The sequence below is a fragment of the Suricata suricatta genome, chromosome 6 (assembly GCF_006229205.1).
Source record: "Suricata suricatta isolate VVHF042 chromosome 6, meerkat_22Aug2017_6uvM2_HiC, whole genome shotgun sequence".
Taxonomy (NCBI): domain Eukaryota; kingdom Metazoa; phylum Chordata; class Mammalia; order Carnivora; family Herpestidae; genus Suricata; species Suricata suricatta.
This window is the reverse complement of record NC_043705.1, coordinates 30391970-30411847: the sequence shown is the minus strand read 5'-3', so window position 1 is coordinate 30411847 and position 19878 is coordinate 30391970. Positions and strand designations below refer to the sequence as shown.

Sequence of the window (19878 nt, the reverse complement as noted above, 5' to 3'; positions counted from 1 at the left end):
CTTAACTCACAACCTCGAGATCAGGAGTCACACACTCCATCAGCTGGACCAGCCAGGCACCTCTTCACAAGGCCATTTAAAAAAACATTTTCACTGGGTGCCATTTGTTCACTCAACAATTGGACGAAAGAATATATCTTGGATGCTTAATGTGTACCCAACACTGCGACAGACACGAAAGGAGAGATGTTCTCTCACCTTGTCGAAAGGCAGGATTTGGAGAAAAGAGAATATTCTGGATCTTGGTCATATCATCCAGATGACATGAGCACCTGGGGCAGAGGCTCAGTAAATATTTGCTGAATGAGTGAATGACTGACTGACTGAATGAATGAATGGCAAAATAACTAAGCAAAGACAACAAAATCAGAGAACAGTGGGTATAACCGTAAGACCAGCCCTAAGTGGACTGTGGAAATGGTAGAATTGTGAGGAATAAGGTAGAAACAGGGTAGATTGTGGAAGAGCCTTGGAGATAGCAGAATCTTCTGGTAGGAACATAGGATATGGAGTCGGAGTGACAGGGTTGCATTTGGACTCCAACACTTACTGGCCATGTGACTTGAGCAAGTTACTCAACCTCTCTTCTTATCAGTTTTCTTATCTGGGAAAAAACATAGGGATACCATTAATAACTAAAGCATCATTTTGAGAATTAAATGAGATAATGCATGTGAACCAGCATGGTGCCTGACATGCAGTAAATGCTCCAAACTTGGCTTTTATTCTTGGTATTAGCTTTAACAGAGGCCAAGAAGAGTATGGATTCAATATGAAAACTTCAGGGAACAGCTGGATCTCCCTGACATGGGAAATGGGGATGGGATGCAGTCCTTTGTAAAGAGTCATTGGGCAGCAGAATTCAGGCTGGTCAGAAGGTAAAGGGGGGGCCGCGACAAAGATGCACCCCAAAAGGGTAAAGAAGAGCTGACCGAGGACTGGAAATAAGCCTTCCTCAAAAAGAGAAAGTCTGGCGCCAGGAGCTCATGGATTTGTGGAAGCTGGAGCCTGGCACGTGGAAGTGCTCAGTAAGTATTACACAAACTTCTCTAGATGCTGTACAAGTTGAACATCTTTCCAGAGCTCACAGGCTTAATGGCAAATGCCAGTGGGATTCCTCTAAGTGAAGTTCAAAGAGGTTTTTTTTATGTTCACTTATTTGTTTCGAGAGGGACAGAGAGAGTGCAAGTGAGGGTAGGGCAGAGAGCGAGGAAGAGAGAGCATCCTAAGGAATGCTCATGAACTGTGAGATCATGACCTGAGCCAGAAGCAAGCACCGGATGCTTAACCGACTGATCCAGGCGCCCAAGTTCAGAGAGTTTTAAAACACTGGAGAAGCCACTAAGACCTGGCCTCTGGCTTATTTCAATGTCTTCCCATTATGGAAACAGACAAATGAACACATGTTTAAGGAAAGCCAGTGAATGTGGCCAGCACAAGCACAAAATCCAGAACAGGATGACCAGATTCTTTTTGTGTGTGTGTCAGGGTGTTAAAGAGATGAGAAAAAAGAAAAGTATGCTGCTTCTACTCTCTCTTAGCTCACTGCTCTGCCAGAGTCGAATAGAATTTGAGGTCCATGTCAAGGAAAAAGAGACAAATTCATCAGTTTGCTTCTGGCCATGATCATAGTTTTGATTTTTATCTGAGCAATGAGTCTCACAGTTTTGTGCCTCTTTTTCTGACCTACATTTTCAAATTCTAATTTGCTAGTTAGGAACATCTCCATTGCAATGGACTAAAATGCTATTCGAATTGGTTTAAGAAAGAAGGAGAGGGAGGGCGCCTGGGTGGCTCAACCTTCAAAGCATCTGACTTTGGCTCAGGTCATGATCTCATGGTTCATGAGTTTGAATTCCACTTCCGGTGAACTCAAGCCCCTCTTCAAGTAAACATGAGCCAACCTTCTCTCTGCATATCTCTTTTTCTTCTCTGTCTCTCTGCCCCTCATTCTCTTGCACCTTCTCTCTCTCTTTCTCAAAAAAAAAAAAAAAAAAAGAAGGAGCGAAATTTATTTATTGGCTCATGAAACCAAAAATCCAGAAGTGAGTCTGAGCTTCAGGTAAAGCTGGATCCAGGCATTCAAACACTGTCACCATTGTCACGAGGAAATCTCTTTTGCTCTGTCTCAGCTCTTTTCCCTACATTCTCTGGCAGTGCCTCTGTCAGGGTAAGAATTATATTCTCACAGCAAAATCCCAGCAAGCAAAAAGGATTCTCTTTCCCAATAGTCTTCTTAAAAAAGTTTTTTTTAAGTTTATTTATTTATTTTGAGAGGGAGAGCAGGGGAGGGGGCAGAGAGCGAGGGAGAGAGAGAATCCCAAGCAGTCTCTGTACTGTCAGTACATAGCTAGATGTGGGGCTCAGTCTTACAAACTGTGAGATCATGACCTAAGCTAAAACCAAGAGTCAGACTCTTAACCAACTACCAGGTGCCCCTCTTTCCCAATGTGCATGCACATGGGGGAGGACTAGAGAGAGAGAGAGATTTTCAAGCAGGCTCTATGCTCAGCAAATAGTCCCATGATCTGAGCTGAAAGCAAGAGTCTGAGGCTTAACCTCCAGGCGCCGCCCCCACCCCCTATTTGGAGTCTTAGCGTTTGCCCTGGCTTTGGGTAACTTGCTTTTTTCTGAATGTGTGGAGATGTGATACCTTGGCTATTTCCATGCTCCCCTCTGGAGCAGGGGAGGGGGGTAAGGTTAGCCACCACCAAATCCCATAGTTGAAAGTGTGCAAAGCATGGCTTCCCTAGGAAAATCAAAGTTTAGTTACCACAACTAAGAAGCATGGATGCTAAGCAGACAAAAAAACACAGCTGACCCCTCTGGGCCACAAATACCCAGACCACAAGCCTATGGAAGGCTTCTGTAGGCACAAGGAGTACAACAGGCCAATAGGCTAACCTTGAATCCAGTTGGTAGTCAACCCATCTTCTGTATTCCCGGGAAAGCTGTATCCAATGGGGGGCAAATTCCAGCACTCAGAGGTCTTAGCCTTGTTGAGGTCATTGCATAGAATCTGCCATTGGTTTTAGCTAAGTGCACACTCCTCTCTGGAAGTATTGCTTTGAGTAAAGTGCTTCAGGGAGCACTTAATGCTATAAATGTTTGTACAGTACCTCGAGTTCTCAAGAAGCGTCACATAAATGCATACGATTTTAATTGTGACTTTTTGCAGCACTGATTTCTCAAGTGGACTGGTATCGGATAATGATCTTAGGATCCGAGTCCTGCAAGAAAACACTTTTTTCTCCTAGATGGTGACTCAGTGGGTTACTGCAATGAAGTTCCCATCAACGGCTCTAAAGAATAGCCCTGAAATACCCAACTTATATGTCCGCTTGCATTTATACATATCAAATGGACTGCTAATAATAACTTAGGTCATGACATATGAAGCATAAGACCTCAGGGCAAAATTAAACCCACATATTCACTCAGGGCATTTGCTAAGTGTCTACCATGTGCTGGGGACTATCCTAAGCTTTGGAGATGCAGGAATAAACAAAACGGATTTTGAAAACCCTTGCATATATGAAGTTTACATTGGCAATAGGTGTGTCCATTTGTATACATCTTCCAGTGGCCTCCGTAACTGACAGGAAATCTACACCAACAAACAAACCGGGCAAAGTCTCAATGAATGCCTCCTCCAGCCTAGACTTTCTGGCTGTGCTCTGCATACCTTACTGCATTATTCTCTTCTTCCTAGATTAAAAACAGGCATCAGAGAGATGCAAATACCTAATCAAGGGGCCATGGAAAGTAAGTGGGTAGGGTCAAGACTGAAACTCGTATCTCCGTATTTGCCTTTTAACCACTACCCTCTCTTGGGGTGTGGATGAGGGGGATGATGAAGAGTGGTGGGGACTATGGCACACTGGAGAACAACCCCTGTGCAAAGGGGGCCACTATTATGCAGGTCCAGCCACGTGTCACAGGGAAATGTGGCCCACTGTAGCTGGGTTTTCTTATTTTTCAAGAGGAGCCAGCAAACAGGATTTTGACATGAAAACTAATTTTTAAGACACTGTGAAAGCCAGAAACAATCTGTCGGGGCATAGTTCAGGCCCTGGGTCTGCCCCTCTATTAGAGGTCACACTGTGTCCAGGAGGGTCCCTGGGGAGGTAAGATTCCAGATAGCAGCTCCAAAACTAAATGTGGGCAGAAAGCTGCAAAAACAGATGTGGTCCTTGCACAAAGTATTTCTCAGGTTTATTTGATAAGATTGAGGTAGAAAAACGGTGCCTTGTTTACTAAGAAAAGCAAAGTCCTTAATGAAAGGTAAGAGCGAGGAAGCAGATGGAACATTCCAACTTCCCCCCTGCCCCCCACACACTGTGTGGAGGAGGTTGGCACAGAACCATCCTGTGGTGGGTTGACAGGCCACGCTTCTCTGAAAGGGAAAATTTAACTTCAGGGCGGGCTTCATGTTACATCTGAGGTCCTAATAATGATCATTATGCTGTCAGCACACAAGACACAGTTCCAAATAATTTTCCTCCTAAAAGTCACATTCTACTCGCTTCCTGGCCCTTCCTTGCCTCCTCCACCATGTGGCTTCCCACGCTCAGCAAGCCTTTCCTCTTCCCACCCCATTTGCCAAGGGGTGACAGGCGCAGGGCCCCGGGGGTCTGGGGCTGGAACAGAGTTGGTAGGAGCACTGATTCCTGTCCTGGCTTTTGGGGGGGCGGGAGGGAGCACAGAAGACCTTCCACATTTAAAAATCATTTGCATCATCCAGAGAATGGAATTCTGCAAGACAATAGTTTTACTTAAAAAGTGTAAAGGAATTCCCATCCTCCAGATCTTAACAAGATCAGAAAACCTCTGTTTACTACAAGAATTGTTTCAGAGAGGGAGTGAAATCTGGCACATGAAAAATCCCATTTCTGTCCGCTCTCAAGATAGTAACTTTGCAGCCATATGCCATGAGTATTTCATCATAGCCAAACAGCACTGTGGTGCACCGGGGACAGATTTGCTGCTGCCGCCTCCTTCTGTTGCTGTAAGCATGTGGCGCTGCTGTGAGATCCTTGGAAGATCAGGCAAGTGCTCCTGGCTGGGATCTCATACCTCCATTTGCACCATGAGGCTTTCAATCTCAGCTCCTCTTGGCCCTGGGAGCTTTCTAGAGTAAGGACCTAGATACTTTTCTGAACAGGATGAGACAGAGAAAAGTGGTACTCTGCCTTGCTCCCTTGCTTGGAAGATCATTTAAGATTAAGAAATGAAGTGACTTGGGGCACCTATGTGGCTCAGTTGGTTAAGTGGCCTACTTTGGCTCAGGTCATGATCTTGTGGTTTGTGGGTTTGAGCCCCGTGTGGCGTCCCATGCTGACAGCTCAGAGCCTGGAGCCGGTTTCAGATTCTGTGTCTCTCTCTGTCTCTCTGACCCTCCCCTGCTTGTGCTCTGTCTCTCTCACAAAAATAAATAAACATTAAAAAAAAAAAAAAAAGAAATGAAGTGACTTCTCCCAATTGTGGAAGCAAGGGCAATGCAATGATTAGAAAGATCCAGAGACCTATCCTCCAGCCCTGGTTCACCAGCATCCTGGACTTGGGACCCAGAACAATTTACTAAACCTTTTTAGGTCTCAGTTTTCTCATCTGTAAAATGGAAATAATAACAGGACTGAGTACATCAACCTGTAGTGAAAGTTGGTGGGCACACACAGTAAAAGCTGCTCTCTGCACAGAACTCACCTGGAGTTCACCACGACCTCCAGGAATCCCCATCATGCCCTGGCATCCGCAGCCTAGGAGAGGGTGCATCCGCAGCCTAGGAGAGGGTACATCCGCAGACATATGCTTTGGTCTTGGCCTGAATGCTAGTTTCTGTGGCTCCTTGAACACATCAAGAGAGACACATGATGACCAGGGCCATTCTATTGTAATTCTTTAGTTGCAGCAACAGAGATATAAGCTACCTTTGAACCCATTACATCCAGAGCCTTCTTTTAGAGTCACCTTTGCCTGAATTTCTGAACTGCTTTGGCCACAGTCCAGATGGAAATATACCTGTCCTGCTCCCTGCCCCAGGCCCCTGGATTGGCCACGGTGGCAGCTCCTTGGGTATGAGGTCTACAAGCATCAGAATGGGAGTGGCACTTGGCACTTTGTACATATGCAGATACCTGGGCTGCATTCTAGACCCACTGCTTCTGACTCACTGGGGCAGGGATCTTGAAGTAATAAGCCCTCTGAGGGAACAGGCACACAGCAAAGTTAGCACTTATGGCCCCCTGGTGCCTCAAACCACAGATTTTTTTCCTGAACCTGTTTTTCCTCATCTGTCCTACTTAACCAGATCATCGTCCCCCAGGGAAGCCAGAGCTTCAAGCCAGAACCCGGGAAGTCTCCCAGCTTCAGGAGAGGCCCGGCCTCCACACAGCGGAGTGTGGCCCTTCTCCTGGCCCCGCCCGCTCCTGTTCAGCCCTTCCCTCCATCTCGTTCCAGGAACAGTGGTCTTGCTTTCTGCCCGTCCATTCTGCTCGTCTTGATCCGCTATATAAACCTGGGGGCGCCTAGGTGGCTCAGACCCTTGATCTCAGCTGAAGTCATGAACTCACAGTTTGTGGGTTCGAGCCCCACATTGGGCTCTGTGTTGATGGTGCAGAGCCTGCTTGGGATTCTCTCTCTCTCTCTGCTCTCACTCACTCTCTCTCTTAAAATGAATAAATAAACTTAAAAGAAAATGTAAACCTGGCCCTAATACTCCCTTACTTAACATTCTTTAGGGGTTTTCCACCCTCTGTAGGACTCAAAGCCTTTTCCTACAGCCTCAGCTCTCCTGACACTTCCATTCCTACAGGAAACACTCCAACTACACTGACGTTATGCTCAGGTCTTGGAATGTTCCATGCAGCTGTGTGCCTCTGGATTTCTATGGACACAGTTCCCTCCCCTACAATATCTTTTCCCCCTGCTGCTCTTCCTTAAACCTCACCTGGAATGTCACCTCCTCCAGGAAGCTTTCCCACACATTCCCAGGTAGTTCTGACTACTCCCTCCTTTATTTCTGTACACTCCCCAAATATATCACCCATAACCCTGAGTTGCTTTTATTTCCTTCTGTTTCTGCCACTCTAGACCAGGGGGAATGTGCATTTTATCCATTTCAAATTCCAGCCTTTATCAAGGCTGATAAAGTCCTTCATGATCCGGCTCCGGTCCACCTCTCCACCCAGTCTCCTTCCGCTCTGCCCCACCCACTTGACCCAGTCACACTGGCCTTGGGACTGTGGCCAAGAGCACCAAACTCCTTCCTGATTCTGGGTCTTTATTCCTGAGGTGACTGTTTCCTGGAGTGCCCACCCCTAGATCTTTCCATGGCTGGCCCCATCTTAACATTCAGATCTCCGCTCCAGTGTCCCCTCCTGAAGAGTCCTTCCTTGCCCAGCCAATCAAAAGTAGTCTTTGTTCCCCATTTTCCTCTCTTACAACATCGTATTTTCTTCCCTCTGGAGTACTTATCACAAGTTATCATTACTTCTCACTTAAAATCAGACTATTGAGGTATAATTTGCATAGATAAAAGGCATCTGTTTAAGTGTTCAGTTAGATGAGTTTTGACACGTACCCATATATCCACCGCTCTACTCAAGATGTAAGAACGCGAGTCTGAACCTAGCAGACGCCATGACAGCCTTTAAGTTTCCCCTCTAAACTAGGTCTCAAGGTCAGTCTCTCCAGAACTACACATTGCCCGAGGCAAGAGAGACCACCCTTGTAATATCCTTAACATTCCTAAGGGCAGGCCTAGATCAGTTATTGCCTAAGGCTAGTTACACCCTACGTGAGGGTCCTGGGTCCTGGGCCTACTCTATGATTGGTTAACACTCTAAATGTTGTAATTGGATAAACCTGCTGTCAATAATATTGTGTAATAATAATTGGATCACTGTACCTGTGTCACAATTTCCTGTAACTCCCCCTTCCCAAACTCATAAAAGTCCTACCCCACCTTTGTTCAGGGAAACCCGTAATAAAGCCCTTTGCTTTTGCATGCGTGCTTCGGCCTCCCTGGCGGTCTCTGGTTTTTGGGGGCGATATTAAAATCTGGGCATAACAAAGATACAGAGGATTTCCATAACCTGTACATTTTCCTGATCCCTCCTTCCAGTCGGTATCCCTCCCCACTTATGGCCAGCTGCGGCCAATCCCTGCTCTACTTCCTGTTCCCATGGTTCCACTTTGCTTTCTCTAGAACTTCATTTAAATGTAATCACAAGGTATGCACTCTTCCATCTGGCTTCTTTCACTCAGCATAATGTCTTGGAGGTTGAGTCACGTTGTAGTACTTACCAGTATTTGTTTCTTCATTACTTCTTTAATATTGAGTATGAATATTCCATGGTGTATCTGTTGGCCTGTTGATGGACACCTGGGCCATTTCCAGTTTGGGGCTATGAATAGAGCTGTTTTGACAATTCACATGCAAGTCTTTGTGTCGACATCCATTTTTATTTCCTTCAGGTAAATGGCTATATTGGAGATATAATGGAGAACTATAAGATGGTAAGTGTACGTTTAATTTTATAAGATACTGCTGTTTTTTGCAAAGTATTTTTCCATTTCACGCTCTTACCAGCAATGTATGAGAATTCCAGTTGGTCCACATCCTTGTCAACACTTATTATCGTGTTTTCAATTTTAGCCATTCTACTGGGTATATGGTGTCATCTCATTGTGGTTTTAATTTATATTTCCCTAATGGCTAATAATATTGAACACTTTTTCATGTACTTACGAATACGTGTATATCTTCCTTTAAAGTATTTGTTAGGGGTGCCTGGGTGGCTCAATCAGTTAAGCGTCCGGCTTTGGCTCAGGTCAGATCTCACGGTTTGTGGGTTCAAGCCCCGCGTCGGGCTCTGTGCTGACTGCTAGCTCAGAGCCTGGAGCCTGTTTCAGATTCTTTGTCTCCCTCTCTCTCTGACCCTCCCCTGTCTCTCAAAAATAAATAAAAAGCATTAAAAAAATTTAAAGTATTTAAATTTTGTTTTCTTTTTAAAATCGTAATTTGTCTCTCCCTCCAGACTATAAGCTCCATGTATTTGTTTTCATTTGATCTGGGCTCTTTTCCATCCCTGCAACCTCCTTGCAGGTAGAGAAAGCAGAGGAAGGGCTTGCTTTCAACTCACTTCTAGACTTGATTCTCGGGAGCAGGCACAGTGGAGTGGGAGGGTGGACGAGAAGGAAAGGAAGTCAGGACATGTGTGCGTGGAGCTGGTCACTGCCGTGGGCGGCTTGGGCTCCATGTGCTGGGACCTGCTGAGGGTCCACCGAGTGTCAGAGAAGGGAGCCTGGATCTGCCAACGCCTGTCCCGCTGGGCAGGGGCTGCTCCAGCCCCTGACCTCCTCAAACGTGCAGGCCCTGGTGCTGGAGCTCAGACAGAAGCCCTCTGGGCAGAAGGCCAGAGCAGTGGGGAGCAGCTAAGCCCAGGGGCTCCACACGCTCCAAACTGGTTGCCAGGATGCCAGATGAGTGAAAGGTAGGTCAGAGGATGACAAGAGGGTCACAAGAGGTTCCTGATACACATTCATTCAACAAGTATTTATCGAGTGTCTCCTCTGCACCGAGCATTGTGTTGAGACGGTCATCAAAGCCAGTCCCTGTCCTTATGGGGGAGACAGACAGCAACCAATTCAGTGACTGACATATATTATATCAAGAAGAGGTAGGCACTATGAAAAAAAATAAAACAGGGTAAGAGAATTGTGAAGAGAGGGCATGGATGTGGCTCATTTTGACCATTGGAAGTTTCTTGGAGAAGTTGATGTGACAGACAGAGAATGAGCCCTGTGGATACATTCCAGATAGAACCACAAGTGGAAAGCCTTGAGAGAAGAACTAGCTTAGGGTGGTAGGGAAGCAATGGGAGGTCAGCTCACTGGGGCTGGAGCAGAGTGTGGGGCAGAGCCTGTAAGACGGTGAAGAGGGTCTCGAATGCCTGAGATAGGAGTTTGAATTGTATTCTGACTCTGACGGGAAGCCATTGGAGGGCTTGCAGAAGAGTTATAACTTGGGCTTATGGATGATTTAAAAGGTATGTGGGGGTGGGCACCTGGGTGGCTCAGTTGGTTGAATGTCCGATTTCAGCTTGGGTCATAATCTTGCTGTTTGTGAGTTTGAGATCCACATTGGGCTCAGTGCTGTCAGTGCAGAGCCCACTTCAGATCCTCTGTCCCCCTCTCTCTATGCCGCCCCCATTTGTGCTCTCCCCCAAAATAAATACATATTTTTTAAAAAGTTATATAGGGGCTCCTGGGTGTCTCAGTCAGTTAAGCCTCTGACTTTGGCTTAGGTCATGATCTCACGGTTCGTGGGTTCAAGCCCTGCATCGGGCTCTGCGTTGACAGCTCAGAGCCTGGAGCCTACTTTGGATTCCATGTCTCCCTCTCTCTCTGCCCCTCCTATGCACATACTTGGTCTCTCTCTCTCAAAAAGAAATAAACATTAAAAATTTTTTAAGTTATGTGGGATACCATTACACATATATTAGAATGGCTAGAATTAAAAAATAAGTAAGTGCTAAAAGCCAGTGCTGGCCTCAGAGAAATGACAACTCTCACACAAGCCGCTGGGAATGCAAAACAGTGCTGCCAGTTTGCAGAAGGGTTTGGCCGGATCACATAAAGATAAATTCACACCTGACCATGCAACCCCGCGATGCCGCTCCTAGGTATTTGCCCAAGTGAAACAAACCTTACACTCACATGCCAAGCTGTACACAAGTGTCTGCGATGTTATTTATATAACTGCCAAAACTGGGAATAATTCACATGTCCTTCAGCTGGAGGACGGCTACAGTGTGGTACATCTGTGTGGGAATACGACTCAGCCATTAAAGGAAATGAACTGTTGATAACACATAGGACAACCTAGAGGGACCTCAAGGGCATTATGCTTACTGAAAACAAAATTCGATCTCAAAAGGTTGCATACTGTAAAATTTCATGTATATAACAGTCTCAAAATTTCAAGACTACAGAGTTGGAGAACAGATCGTAGTGACCAGGGGACAGGGAAGCAGGTAGCCAGAGCAGGTGCACAGAGAGGCAGCACCAGAGCTAGCAGTCCACGACCTCGTGTGTGGTGATGGGTACACAGATCTGTGCACAGGACTTCAGCGCACAGAGATAAACACACATCCATACACACAAATAGTGCTGGTTATAAAATGGTGAAAACAGAATAAGGTCTGCAATCTAGTTAGCAGTGATGTACCAATGTCAATGTCCCGGCTTGGATATTTTCCTATATGAGAGGCCACCCGTTGTTGGAGGCTGGTTCAATGGTACCCAAGACTCTCACGTTCTGCATCTTCCTGTAAGTCTAGAATTATTTCAAAACTAAAAATTTAGAAACAAAACTCTGCCGGGTGGATAGAAAGTTACAAAAGACTTTTTTGGGGGCGCCTGGGTGGCTCAGTTGGTTAAACGTCTGGTTTCAGCTCAGGTCATGATCTCATGTTCCTGAGTTCGAGCCCCGCATTGGTCTCTGTGCTGACAGCTCAGAGCCTGGAGCCTGCTTCATATTCTGTGTCTCCCTCTCTCTGCCCCTCCCTGCGCATGCTCTGTCTCTCTCTGTCTCAAAAATAAATAAAACCTTAAAAAAATTTTTTTTAAAGACTTTTGTGTGTGTGTGTGTGTGTGTGTGTGTGTGTGTGTATTTTAATAGGGGACATTTGCAAATGGATGGGTAGGAGATGACACTTGGGAATTGCTGTCAACTTCCTGAGGTGTGATATGCTCATCAGGTGTCCTTATTCTTAGGTCGTCTGTGTTGAAGATTTATTTTTATTTATTTATTTATTTATTTATTTATTTATTTATATTGGGGAGGGCACAAGTCAGTGAGAGGCAGAAAGAAAGAGAATCCCACAAGTGGCAGAGAGAGAGAGAGAGAGAGAGAGAGAGAGAGAGAGAGAGGGAGAGGCGGGCTCACCCGGGGCATGTGCTCACCTGAAGCGGGGGCAGGAGTCCACCAGATGTGGGACTCAAACTCACCACCTGTGAGATCATGAACTGAGCTAAAGTCAGAGGCTTAACAGTTGAGCTGCCCAGGTGCCCTGTGTTGAAGTTTTAGAAGGGAAATGTCAATGTCTACAATGTATTTTCAAATGGTTCAGGCAATACACGCCTACATGTACGTAATTTTGAAATATGGCAAAATGGAAACAATTATTGAACCTAGGTGGTAGGTTTATAGGTGTTCACTACATTATTCTTTCAACTGTATATTGGAAGAAAAGTTCTGTAATAAATTGAAAGAGGGGCACATGGGTGGCTCAGTTAAGTTTCCAACTCTTGATTTTGGCTGAGATCATGGTCTCTCTCACAGTTCGTGAGTTGGAGCCCTGCATCAGGCTCTGTGGTGACAGTGAGGAGCCTGCTTGAGAGTCTCTCTCTCTCTCCCTGCCCCTCCCCTGCTCCCTCTCACTCATTCTCTCTCAAAAGATAAAAAAGAAAATGTTGAAAGAAAGAAAAAAGGCATGAACTGCTGATATGTACAATATGGATGGATCTCAAACCAGTATGGTCAATAAAGAAGCCAGATTCAAATGGCTACATACCGAAGGATTTCCTTTGAGAAAAGTCAAAACTATAAGGGCAGCATCACATCACAGCAGCAGCTGCCAGGGCCTGGGGATGGGGGGAGGGGATCGTCACCAAACAGCAAGAGGGAAATTCAGGAGGCAATGAACATATTCTATATCTTGACTGTGATGGTGGATACATCTCTGTGTTTATCAAAACTCATAGAAGTTTACACTAAAAAAATGGTGAATTTTATTATGTGTAAATTATGCCAAAAAAAAGAGGAAGGTATCATGTGCAAAACCATTAAAAGACAAGCTACTTGAGGGCAAAGATCTCATCTACCTCCCCGATTTGTTCATTGTGCTTATAACACACTTGACATCTACTAAATGCTGAATAAATGTTAGCTAGTATGTGCAGTAATTTTTCTACCCTAATAAAGCCCCTGTGTCACAGGGACCCTGAATTGTGCAGTGCCATGTGATTCGGGCTGGGCACAGAGCACCAGCCTGATGGCTACATTGAATGGGTGATTTGGCCTTGCCTTACTTACATGGGTTTGACGTTTTCCCCGCTGCGCCCTCTGGAACAGTGAGGTCCTTCTGTGTCCTGGATCCTGGTGTTCTCTGGCCAGAGGGAGCTCTGTGGGGCGTCTTCTCAGGGACCAGCAGCAGCTCCAGGAAGTGACAACTGGCCGCTCCAACAAAAGCTGAGGTAAAGGAACTTCCCTTCTCTGGAGACTTGTAAATCAAAACCAAACTTCCTTCTCCACAGACTAGCTCCTTTTAAAAAGAAGGAAGAACTTATAAATTCCCTTTGCAAGCATAAAATCCTAAATAAACATGACACTTTGTTTTCCAACATAATAACAACTACCATTTAGCTTTCTCAGTGCCAGGTAGGTCCCTTTCTGGTATTCTCACAGCATCTGAATGTGGTGGCTAGTGTTCGGAGCCCATTGCACGGGTGAGACAGGTGAGGCTCAGAGAGCTAAAGAACTGCCCTTGGCCACCACCTGGGGTGCTCGGCCAGCTGACCCTGCACGTACCTGTTCTACCGTGTGGCCTTCGCAGAATGTCCTCCTTCTTGAGCCCCCAGCACTACTCCCAGGGGACCTGTTTTATGCAGCCTCACTGCGTTCAGCAGCACCTTGTGGACCATGGAAGTCTCTTCCTCTGGCACAGAATGGGATATCCGCCCCCCCCCCCCCCCGCCCCCAGTGAGGTAGTGAGGTGAGGAGTTGCGTCTGGGTCAAACATGGAAGGCAAGGGGAAGAGTGGGGATGAGGGAAGGGAAGGGCAGGGAAGAACATGCAGAAAACACCAGATGCTCTTTCTAGCTTTAAAAAAACACAGGCATTAGGGAACACAGATTTTTATCACAGTTTGTTAAAAGGGAGAAGGAGGAGGGGGAAGAGCAGGCTGTGGAGTGAGAAGGGGCTTCAATCCAGACTTTAGAATTGGGTCCGAGGCCTGACAATAATGACAGGAAAGATGGCAACGATGATAACAATAGCCACTGACACTGCCAGGTGCCGAGTTAAACTCTCCACATGAATTATCTCAGGTAGCTTTTCTACTATTTTCATTCTCATTTTCAGATCTGAAAATTGAGGCCCAGAGAATACATACACTAAATGATAGACATATTTCCATATAAGGTCAGGAGGGACACTCATGAAAGTTACAATAGTAGTTATGTGAGGAGGGCGGTGAGTGTGACAAAGGGGGAGAGCTTCAGCTTTTCATTGTTTTGGGTAAGATTTTTTACAATGGGAATGGTATCATGGGTGCGTACTTAAAGAAAAAAAAAGGTGGGTGGTTCTAAAGACTGTGTCCAAGGATCCCGTAATTAATTTGGAGCAGGGTCTGTGAGAGGGCGGTGCTCAGTCCTTAACCACCGGGCAGCACATCTTTAAACGAGAGCGAACGATTCTAGCTCCCACACTCCCAATGGTGCAGAGGGAGGAGGATAGGACTTCTGAGAGGTGTTGGCTCGCCCTGGGCTTCCTGAGGGGACTGGACCGGTCACGCGTCTCGCCCTTCGGGGAGCCCATTGCTCGCGTTCCAGCCGCGGGGCCCGCCCACTGTCACGGACTGGACTCCCGGCCAATCAGACCCGGGTGATGCCACGCCGGAGATGAGAGTGGCAGGAAATCAAGGTCAAGGCCCCGGACACAATGGGGCCATTGTCGGTCTCTAGTCAGTTGACTTTCAAGCAGCAGTTCCCCATCCACCCTCGCTCCTTCTCCTCTTCCCCGCCCCTTGCCAGGAAGTCACCCAAACCCACTGCCTCCTTTTCAGCCGCTGCCCAAGGGAAGCCTCATTCTAAATCCTACCCCGGACAGGGGAGCTTGGCCGCCCCCTGCATGGCCTGTTATGTCCACCAGATGGCGACAGAGCACCACACTTCCGAGGGCGGGGAGGAAGGCCGAGGGCCAGCCGCTCCATTACTGAGGGGGTATGGGGAACTCTGCCCTTCCCGTTTTATTAAAAACAACAACAACAACAACAACAACAACAGCAACCAAAACTGAGGTCGTACTTACCTTCACCTTTTCTTCTGAGGTCACCAAGATCTGGAAACTCAAGGGCTCTTTTCTTATCAAATGGCAAAATGGCCGTGGGCTGCAGCCCTTTTCTTGATGGAGAGGAAAACCCAGGGATTTACTTCGCAAATCACAGCAGGTGGAAGTGACCACCGATAAGTCCTGGATTAATCAACTGGCTACTGATGGATTATGTTAGGGCATAAATGTTATTTATCTCTGAAAGGCCTCCTCCCCTGTCTCAATCATGTCCTTCCATATTGTTCTCCCTCAAGGCCAGCTGTGGTTTTCCTTCTTTCATGTATCACAATTTGTAATTGGATACGTATTTGTTTGATTTTTTTCCGCTAAAATATATGCTTGGTGAGAGCGGAGATTGGGTCTGTTTTTGTTCACCGGTACATCCTTGGCGCCTAGTGCAGGATCTGGCACATAGCAGGTGCTCAATAGATATTTGTCAACATGATAAATGAATGAGTGCTCTATGGAGCCCTGGATGTGGGACAGGGTTTCACGATCCTGTCAGTTCTGCACGTGTGAATATACTGCCTGGGCCCAAGGAGCAGGTGGGACCTGCTCCTATCAAATGAGAGAGGCACGCCCGGAGGCGTTTTGGGTGCTGGGCTCTGGCTTCACAATCTCGCCTCCACCCCTCCCTCATATGCTGGGCAACTTTGCAAACATCCAATGAAGATGAAAATGGCCCCTATCTTCTGAGGTTGTTAGAGGAAATCTGATAATCACGGAAGGTGCTTGGCACAGGGTCTGGAACACAGTAAGCACTGGGTGAATAGTCAGTAATATTGTTATGGCTGCTGCTGCTGTTCTTGGGAAAGGAGCCTTCCCAGAGGCCGAAGCCCGAGTGCTCAAGGCAGGTGCGAGCTGAGGCGAAGGGTCTGAGGCTGGCAAGGCAGTTCCGCTGGCACCTGTCCCTTGGAAGTTCTGCTTTGGTTTCTTCTGTGAACCCGCGCAGGAGGTTGAGGCTGATGAGGAGCCGTCCCTACCTCCTGGGGCGGGCCTTATGCTCCGACCGGGGTCAGATCCGCCTCTGCTGCAGTCCCCCTCTTGCTGCATCTCTGCCTCCCTGAGGCCCTGTGGGTCCAGGCAGGCTCTTGCTTATCATACACAAGTCCAGGCCCTAGGGACAGTGATGAGCAAAGTTACTTTGTCTCTGCCCTCAGAAAGCACCCAGTCCTGGAGGGGAGGGGTGGGGAGATGGTGATTAAAGCAACACTTAGCACTGCAGTAAGGGGACAGGACAAGGTCTAGCCTGAGCCATTCCCTCCGGAAGTGACTGGGGGCTTGGGAGCTGAAGGATAGGGAGGAGGAGCTATCCAAGAAAACCCCCTCCCTTAAAGAGCCCATTCTGGGGACTGCTCCAATCACCAGTGGAATATCAGGCCCTCCCTGGGCCAAGCAAGCGGTTGGAAGGAGCAGATTAAAAACAAATGCACCTCAAGTACACAGGCTCCTCCGAGAGCCGCTGCCCTTCCCTTGTGTCACCTGGTGACATGCCCACACCATGTGAGGCCCCCAGCCCATCCCTGAGGAAGGAAGAAGAGCCTTTTAGGGAGGCGGTCAGGAAAGACCTTCCACAGGATCCGAGAGGCCTATGAGGTGGGACCCGGCAGCACACTCACCTGAGCCCAGCATCCCGGCTGCTACAGGGAGCTGTGCAGACTCTCTGCAAAGTGGGCTGGGGGCCGACCCAGTGGTTCTGAGTGTCCCCACACACCAGCCAGCCACCAGTGCGTCCAGGGAGCGGCGAGCTACCAGCTTTGGCAAATTACTTAACCTACACCTCAGTCTCCATGCTTCTGATATAGGGGCAATAATAACAGTGCCAACCCTCAGAAGGCAGTCAAAATCACCTTTAGTGAGTATGTGAACTATCCTGGCACACAGTGGACACTTAAGAAACATTAGTATTACTGTGATCCCGAGAGGTGAAGTGACTTGCTTAGAGTCTCAGGATTCAAACTCAGGTTTCTTTGACTCCAAAGCCTGTGTTCCAGGGAGGTGAGGGAGGTGGTCTCAGGTGCCCCAGGCAATGTGGGGTCAGAGCAGGAAGCAGTGGGGAGGTGGGGAGAGAATGCCTGGGGGCGGGGTAGGGGTGCTAAGGCCACCACCAGAGCCCTGGCATGTCTTCTTGCCAGCCTGAGCTACACATCTCTGCTCAACTCTGTCCCCAGGAGTCTGTGGTGCCCCCTCCCTCACCACTTGGGCCTGTCGGGCTTGCCCCCTCCCTTCTTTCTTTTTCCAGGCCGCGTGTAGTAATCTCAACTAACAAAAGTGACCATGGCTACTCTGACGTGTGTGTGACGCCGGCACTGGCCAGGCTGTGCCCCATCAGTGTGCCAAGCTGGGCTCAGGCCCCGTCCCACCTGCCAGTGTGCAATGGCTCTGCCACTGACTCCCTTCTCCATGAGATCCCCAAGCAGCCCTCACCTTTGAGACACATGCCAAGTGTGTTATAAGCACAATGAACCAGTCTAAGACAGATAAAGTCTTCTCATTGTGTGTGTTTGAAACAGCTACGGGGAGGGGGTGTTGAGGATGGAGGAGCTGCAGACCCTTCCTGAGCCCGTCCTGCCCCCTCCCGAGCTCTGGGAGGGTGGGCCAGGCTCTGGGGCAGAACTGGGCTTAAGACGAGCAGAGATCAGGGGCACCTGGATGGCTCAGTCAGTAAAGCCTCGGATTTTTCTGCTCAGGTCATGGTTTGTGAGTTTGAGCCCCGCATTGGGCTCTGTGCTGACAGCTGAGAGCCTGGAGCCTGCTTCAGACTCTGTGTCCCCCTCTCTCTCTGCCCTCCCCTGCTTGCGCTCTACCTCTGTATCTCTCTCTTAAAATAGATAAACATTAAAGAAAAAGAAAAAAATGAGCAGAGGTCTGATGGACTGCAGAGTGCCCTGGGGGTGAGGTGGGGGGTGGGGAGGAGCAATGTTAGTCCAGCTTCATCCACCCTCTATGGGCTCTGGAGTCAGTCAGACCGAGTTTCAGTCCTGACACTGTGTGGAAACCCTGCAGCTTTGGGAAGTCACTTAACTCCTCTGAGCCTCAGTTGCCTCACCTATAAAATAGGGTTAATTACTCACGTGGTTTGTGAGGATTTAAAAAGACAATGAATGAATGCAAAAGCATAGTGCAGCCACCAAGGAAGCCCTCAGTACATGATCTTCTCCGCTGTGGCTGCTGGTACTGTCATAGATGACGGCTCCGAGGCAAGGCCACACTGACTGCACAGAGTTTGGCCATCCTCCAGATCGGGGTCAGCCAGGTCAGGTAGGGGAGGTTTCCTTCCTGCCCAGTCCACTGATGACACCATGTCCTTGGGCCTGATACAGAAAGCTCAGAGATCCTGGAAAGGAGAATCACCAGCCCCTAGCTCACCCCAGCATCCCACCCCTACTTACCTGGCCAACCTGTGAGGTAAGATGGGGACCCCTTCTCCTGAGGGAGGCTAATCTCTCTTCCTTCTCACTGATTCTCTGTATTTAACTTTTGCCAAAGCCACAGACCAGCTTCCGGTGCCAGGGAGAGAGAGGGGAGAAGGCGTGAGCTGGGGGAGGGGGAGGAGATAGAAGATGTTCTCCAATGTATAAAGAGGGAAGGGGGCATCTCTGTCTTTTTAATCAGACAGAAATTGGTGACCTTAGGTAGTGTATTTAAGATACCTGTCCCTCCACCCTGCCACCCTCTTAGGAAAAGTGCTGATACTGCTTAGGAAAAGCATGATACTGTTGGGGAGTCTGGCTGGCTTAGTCAGTAGAACACGCGACTCTTATCCTCAGGGCTGTGAGTTCGAGCCCCACGTTGGGTGTAGAGATTACCTAAAAAAAAAATAAATGAAATCTTTTTTTTGAAGCATGATACTGTTAATTAAAGAATGGAAGCTTTCACAAAGAAAATAAAAGTTATTAATTGAAAACGGAGTCTGCAATCCGGCAGGTAAAAGACCACTGCATTTCCAGGGCTGGGGGCTGTTGCTTCTATATCCCAGTGTCTGTCCTCCCTTCCCCTCTCCCTGGAGAGCAGGCCAGGGCTCGGCTGGTGGAGTGCAGCAGTGCTGGCTTGTGCTCAGGTTGAGGCTGAAATCTTGCCTCTGGGCCCTTTCTAGAAATAGCAGCCTGAGCAGGGGCCTCCTGAGAACCTGATCGCTCTAAAGTTGGGTTCCTCAGGCAGGATTTTTCTTCTCCTACAGGTGGGGCCTCTGACTCCATTTGCACCTCCCTCCCCTCCATCCCTCCCCAGAAGCTGCAGAGGGAAATCTCGGGGCCTCCAGCCTTCTGAGGGTCTGGAGAAATCTCAGAGGACCTGGGAGCCCCCACTCCAGCCTGGTTGGGCAAGGAGCAGGCAAGCTCCCAGAGGCAAATTGGCCTCAGTGCATGGAGCCTCTGGAACTTGCTGATCTGAGCTTTGATTAGGCTGGAATGTTCCCAGTCTGGTTCACAGTGATGTCCACGGGGAGACAGTGGGAAGGTGACTGGCTGTTCCAGGTTCCTCAGGCTTGGAAACTGCAAGCCCTGCCTTTAGGGTCTGTGATTTCTGGCCTGACCACCCCTAGCCCTCTCCTTTTGCCTCTTGCCTCACCTCACCCCCGTTTCTCAAGCTGCCCTCAAAGGGACTTAGGCTTCCCTAGTCCGTGCTCATATGCTCCGCTCTGCCCCTACCACAGGTTATCACCTCTGTCTCGCTAATTTAATTGCTATTCTTTCTTTAGGGTCCTCCTGCCCCCCAACATCAGGAAGCCTTACTGACCTCTCCCTGTCCCAGGCTGGGCT

General features: G+C 48.1%; 1 long non-coding RNA gene across 1 annotated transcript; it reads right to left on the bottom strand.

The window, feature by feature from the left end:
* Window positions 1–570: 570 nt before the first annotated feature.
* Window positions 571–18972, bottom strand: LOC115294281. Its single transcript, XR_003909801.1, has 6 exons — window positions 18511–18972; window positions 15098–16235; window positions 13103–13331; window positions 8308–8486; window positions 5707–5847; window positions 571–604 (listed from the first exon to the last, which is right to left on the bottom strand). It is a non-coding gene; the product is annotated as an uncharacterized LOC115294281 (long non-coding RNA).
* Window positions 18973–19878: the final 906 nt, after the last annotated feature.